This window comes from Stigmatopora nigra, chromosome 8, assembly GCF_051989575.1.
Source record: "Stigmatopora nigra isolate UIUO_SnigA chromosome 8, RoL_Snig_1.1, whole genome shotgun sequence".
Taxonomy (NCBI): domain Eukaryota; kingdom Metazoa; phylum Chordata; class Actinopteri; order Syngnathiformes; family Syngnathidae; genus Stigmatopora; species Stigmatopora nigra.
In genome coordinates, this window is record NC_135515.1 from 12285644 (window position 1) to 12292450 (window position 6807).

A 6807-nucleotide genomic window follows, 5' to 3' on the forward strand; every position below is an offset into this window, starting at 1 on the left:
AGCCAGTGCTCAGTGTAATGGAGGAAGAGAGGTGGGGACCAAGTCTAACAGTTTGTGGTCGGTTGGTCTTTGGGTTCTTTCCTGTGAAGTGCTCCTCAATCAATATTCATTGTATATGCTGCATTGGCTTTTTTAAGGGCTCTCTTCAGCTCTGTTGTAAATCTGATGTAATAAACAGCAAGAGATGCGTCTAACGGCAGAATGAACCTTGGACGAAGACGTGTCAGGTTCGGATTCTCTCTTGCAAGAACACCTCAGATGAGTCTCATGTCTCTATTATTTGTCCGTGTGTGACATGCTAGAGCAGGGGTCTCAAATTCAATTTACCTGAGGGCCGCAAGAGGCAGAGTCTGAGTGAGACTGGGCCGCATTCGTATTTCCACAAGAAAAGCGCTGATAAAACATTCCAACGTTATCAAATATCTTTATTTTTTAACGAAAAATAATGGATTAAATAAATTAACTTAAATATTAATAAAAAATAAATCAATAAGTAATAAAAAAATAAAAAATAATGAGAATACAGTAGATATACAGTGGCTGGCTAAGTAGAGAAAACTAATTATTTTTATTCCGTTTCAAATGTCTGTATTAACAGCTCTTTAAATTTTAACATTCTGAACTTGAATGGAACATTGAACATGAAATATTCTGGACACAGCTTCTCTTGTCTACTTCTTGCTGCTAGAGACCTGGCAACGCTTCTTCTCACATAGCTGAGTCACATTTGGTTTAAGGGAGGAAGCAGTGGAGACCCACAATAGAGCTTGAAGATGCTCATCAGTAAGTCTGGACCTATACTTGGACTTATTGAAGTTCAAGGTGGAAAAGAGTTTCTCACACAAGTATGTGCTCCCAAAAAGGCACATGGTCCGCTTGAACATTTGGGAAAGTTCAGGGAAACTGGGGGTCAACTCTCTCAAAAATTGCTCAAGCTTGTCTGCTTCTCCACTCACCTCCCTGAACTTGGCTTTGAGTGCAGAGTTGCACTGCAGGTCAATGAGCTCCATTTGAAGCTCAGGAGGGGCATCTTGCACATCATAGGAGAAGGGGTCTGCAAAAATTTGAAATGTGGCTTTGTGTGTCTTGAAGTCTGCAAATCTGTAATCAAATTCCTCCTGCAGCTTCGAAACACATATTTCTCACCACTGAATGGTGTGCCTGCATCCACAAGAGCCTTGCATGCTGGTAAATGGAAAATGTTTGTCTGAGAGAGCTGGGCTTTCCATAACAAAAGTTTAGTGCAGAATGCTCTCACGTTGTCATAGGCAGCACTGACAAGTTGCCCCTGGCCTTGTAGCTTCTTGTTCAGTAAGTACATTAAGCTCATGTGTGATATCAACAAGAAAAGCTAAGTCCATGAGCCATTTGGGAGCACAGGAACAGCAACCCCGTCTAACTCAATGAAGTCTTTTACTTCTGCTCTCAACTCAAAAAATATCTTCAATACATTTCCCCTGCTGAGCCAACGTACTTTTGTGAAGTAGATCAGATACCCATATTCAACAAAGAAATATTGGACTCCCCACTTTTTTTGAAACTGTCTGTGCTCATCACTGACCTTTCTCTACACGGCAGGCTTTGAAACAGACATCTCTGGGGCGGTAATATGTGTTTACACTAGGAATGAGTCTCGGATTGAATTTTTAACTTTCAGTCGTGCGGTTCTGTGGCACATGCGCACTTTCGATTTGACCGTTTAACTTTCAGTCGCGCGGGTCTGTGGCGCATGCGCACTTTTGCTCTCTGATCGTATTGGATTACGGCAGCTCTCTGAACCGAGCGGAGTGAGCGAGGCACTGGACAGCCAGGCCAATGTCCCACCCTCCAGAGCCGTATACTTCACCGTGATTGGTTCATCCAGCTCCGAACACAGTGTCTTTCATATCAATCTTGCGGGCCGCACGGACATTAATCTTGCATATTAAGACGCGGGCCGCAAATTATTGTCCCGCGGGCCGCATTTGCCCCGCGGCCCTGGGGCGCGAGTTTGAGACCCTGTGCTAGAGTGTTTAAGTTATTAACGATTGCATGTTGGGGATGTACAACGAGTTTGGATTGAGTGTTTATCGGTGTTCGATTGTTGAAGCCTTGATCCACATCGCAAGTGTTACATGTTAAAGGGAGTATCGGTATTTGTTATTGATGCCTTGGAGCACATAGCTTGGCAAACACGGGATATTTTTCCTCATTACAGTAAAAGTTGGATTGTAGAAACAACAACTAATCACTTTTGTGATTATTTCTCCCTGTGTTTCAAGGTATGCTGGTTGTTGTAGAGGCCGGTTGAGTTTGTGGTTTGCAATATACACTGTTGAGCGTGTGAGATAGAAGATAATGTTTAGTAATGTTTATTTACTTTTGATGTGTGTGCGTGAATGTGCGAGTCTCGGGTCGCGCACATGGAATAGCATTTAGCACGCTACCTTCGGCCACCATTGCCGTTAGTATTATATCTGGAGTGTCTATGAGGGTCGTGGCAAGGAAGTTATGTTATTGATATTTCATTGTTTGCCCTGCTGAATAATTGAGAAGGACTTCTCGAAGTTGTAAAAAGAAAAGATAACAAGTTATCACCGTATAATGGACAAGTGTAATTGTATATTATGTTTGTTTATATATTTATTTATATATATATATATATATATATATATATATATATATATATATATATATATATATATATATATATATATATATATATATATATATATATATATATATATGTATATATATATATATATATATATATATATATATATATCAATATACATATACATATATACATATATATATATATATATATATATATATATATATATATATATACTATGTCATTGTGATTGTATGACAGTAAAAGTTGGATTGAAAAAACAACAATTAATCACTTATGTATATATGTATATGTATATATATATATATATATATATATATATATATATATATATATATATATATATATATATATATATATACTATGTCATTGTGATTGTATGACAGTAAAAGTTGGATTGAAAAAACAACAATTAATCACTTATGTATATATGTATATGTATATATATATATATATATATATATATATATATATATATATATATATATATATATATATATATATATATATATATATATATATATATATATATATATATATATATATATATATATATATATATATATATATATATATATATATATATATATATATATATATATATATATATATATATATATATATATATATATATATATATATATATATACATATACATATATATATATATATATATATATATATATATATATATATATATATATATATATATATATATATATATATATATATATATATATATATATATATATATATATATATATATATATATATATATATATATATATATATATATATATATATATATATATATATATATATATATATATATATATATATATATATATATATATATATATATATATACTATGTCATTGTGATTGTATGACAGTAAAAGTTGGATTGAAAAAACAACAATTAATCACTGTTGTGATTATTTCTCTGTGTTTCAAGATGAAAATGCAGGGTGAAACACGTGCATTTGGGAATACTTATTGGTGAACCTATCAGACATCCTTTGCATCGATAAATTTCTGATTAGAAATACAAATACCAGTAAAATAATTGGAACACAGTCCGCTTGAATGATTTCCAATGACCACCAGGAGACCAATCTTTAATGAACACTGCCCCAGATCACAATCAGTTCTACAATCAGTACCTTAGACCAGTGTTTCCCAACCACTGTGCCGGGGCACACTGGTGTGCCGTGAGCAATGGTCAGGTGTGCCGTGGGAAATTGCAAGAAGTCATACAATGTGATATTGAGAGAGAAAAATTCATATGAATATAAGGAGATTAAAATGGAACTATTACAAGGTTCAAATCAAAATATGATGGACGTTAAATTGTAGATTATACTATTATTAGATTCAAGTTGTCAAACAGTAATTTTTTGCTCTTTCTCTTAGTCGAAACGGAAGTTGTCTGGTTTTTAGGGCATCAACTTTTGCCGGCGTGAAGTCTGTGTGAGCACATTTTTTGGGTAATATTAGGAGATTTAAGTAATATTTGGAGAAAAATCATAAAATGATGCGATCAATAACTTTACTTGGTTATTTGCATCACTCAAACCGGAAGTTGTTCAGGGTCCACAGGCCAAATTTTCGTGACATTAGGTCATTGTGAAAAATTAGATTTTGGAATAATTTTGGATGCGATTTCTGCTGATAAAACTTCGATGAGAATAACTATTATAAATATAGGCGACAAAGATTTTCAGATGGTGTCCCTTGAGATTTTTTTCAATGCAAAAAGTGTGCCACGGCTCAAAAAAGGTTGGGATACACTGCCTTAGACAACAGTATTGGTCCTGTTTACCAATTTAATGACTGAGTACATATAGAAATATTCCTGCTTTCATCTAACACTGTTTTTCACATTTAGTTTGTTGAGCTAAAATGTCCTCTGGTGTAACATTTTTGCTATTTTTTTTGTCTCATTAGAATTCAATTGTCTCACAAATTAAAAGTGCAAGAGCAAAGTCTGTAGAAATTGCTTGTTTGTTTGTGTGCTTAGTTTGCTGATTCTGGTTTGGCAGGCGACATGGAAAACTTCCCTTGTGTACAAACTGATGGATGTGTACATAACAGTGTATGAATGCAATTTTCATTTTCATTTGACCTTGTGTTTTTTGTTATAGCCTTAAAGCCAATTAGTTCCTACTAGGCATTTGAGAGTTTGGCTAAATTATATATTAAAACACAAATGTGCACGTCTGGCTAATACTAGACACACAGACAAGATATATGGAACAAAAAAGAGCACTTAAGTAATGGATCTGTAAATTTGGTCTGCTATTTAAAAAATGTTACGTAGTGGGCAAAGAGCAAGAGAAAATGGGAGGGTGTATGTTTGTGTGTGGGGATATGTGCACATGTTTGTGTGGGTGTGCTGTACGGGTGGCGTAGAGCATGTCACCCAGTGAATGCTTGTGTGGAGGCAGTTGTCATGGCATCAGAGATTTTCGTCTATTCTGCAGATGGTCTCTCAAATGTCCGAGAATCATACATCTCTGTCATTATCAGTTTGTATCAATGTTTTTTGATATTGTCCCTACTCTTTTTTGCATGTGTTACGTAACCATGGGGTCGTAGTTGGACCCAAATGCAGGGAAGCGAAAAGCAATCCAAACAAACCAACCAAACCCCAACTAATCCTAAGTGTCTGAAACCAGACCACACCAAACCCATTTATTTTCTCTATTTCAGTCCTTATAGGCGCAGAAGCCACTAACTATCTAACATTACACTGCAATCCAAAAACATTTCTCACAGCCAACCACCAAAGAAGGTAATTCGTACAAATGTAAAAAGAAATACTTGGGCCTCATTTATGCGTAACGGTGCTAATTAAAATCAAATGCAGTCCTCCATTTACGAATGCTTCTACATACTAAATATTAGTGTTAGGGAAAGCTTTGATGGGAGACATTTTTTTTCCCAAGAAATAACAAAAAATCCTAGATACGAGATCAAACACCCCCGAATCATAAAAACAATTCCTGTATCCGGTATTTTATCTTAAAATCATTGGGGTAGTGTTGCTTTCCCCAACACTCCACTGGCGTCCCATGGGCATTGGAAAAATCCAAAATCTAATCAAAAGCCTTTATTGTCATCATACACAGCTGTGTATAATGAAATTTGTGGTGCGACTCCACAAAGTGCCTTTCTAAGATATTGCACATTGTTATTGCACAGAAGGGATTGATTGAGTGGCGTGCTAACGTAAGTTCAGAGTCCTGATGGCTGTGGGGAAAAAAAACTCTCTAAGTCTATTTGTCCGTGGTTTGTGAGACCTGTAGAATCTGCCAGAGGGCAGTCGCTGGAACAGATTGTGACCTTAAGCCTATTATTTTACTCGTTTGGGTGGATTTGTTACAAAAATATTATCTACTTTTGGGTAACTTCTGCAGACTTTGACCGAGGTAGAGAATATGCAGAGTCACTCTTCCAAGCTTATCCGCACAGTTCCTCAGTAGTCTGGAGCTGAAGACAACAGTATCAGAGTAGAGCCCCTCGACTCCGTTCCTCAGAAGTCTGGAGCTGAAGATAACAGTTGCCGAGCAGAGCCCCTCGACTTTTGCTGGTAAACGCCGACAGCACTTCAATTTTATCCCAGGATGGAATGCTTGGTCAAAAGCGTTGCCTCTTCTCCCGGCCCCTTTGTCCAGCTCCGAATCTCTGGCAACACAGAGGTGTTGCTCCTTCTGCTACGTATTGTAACAGCTAGCCCCATGTGTGTGACAGCGTAGGCATGGCTGAATGGTTCCAAAAAAAGAAGTAGCAGAAAAAAGCCAGGCTAACAGAACAATCAAAGTTGTAAAAACATTAAAGTAAAAAGTACAAAGTAAAGTAAAAAGGAATGTATTAAGAAATGTTAAAATGGATTTAAAAAAAGAAGGGCTGTAAAATACGAAAAACAAATAAGGGTGGACAGAGCTAGTGTCACTGGCTTCCGCGTGACGGCGCCATCTTGGAAAACGTAGAACGAGAACTATGGCAGTCAATGGCAGCAGCCGATTTGTTAAACGAGTGCTCTTATTGGTAGGCAGCAGCCGATGTGGTAAATGAGTGCTCTCATTGATAACTTTTATATTTGTCGACCAAGTGTCCGGTCGGCCAAGCGTCCGGTCGACCAAGCGTCCGATCGGCCAAGCGTCCGGTCGGCCAAGCGTCCGGTCGACCAAG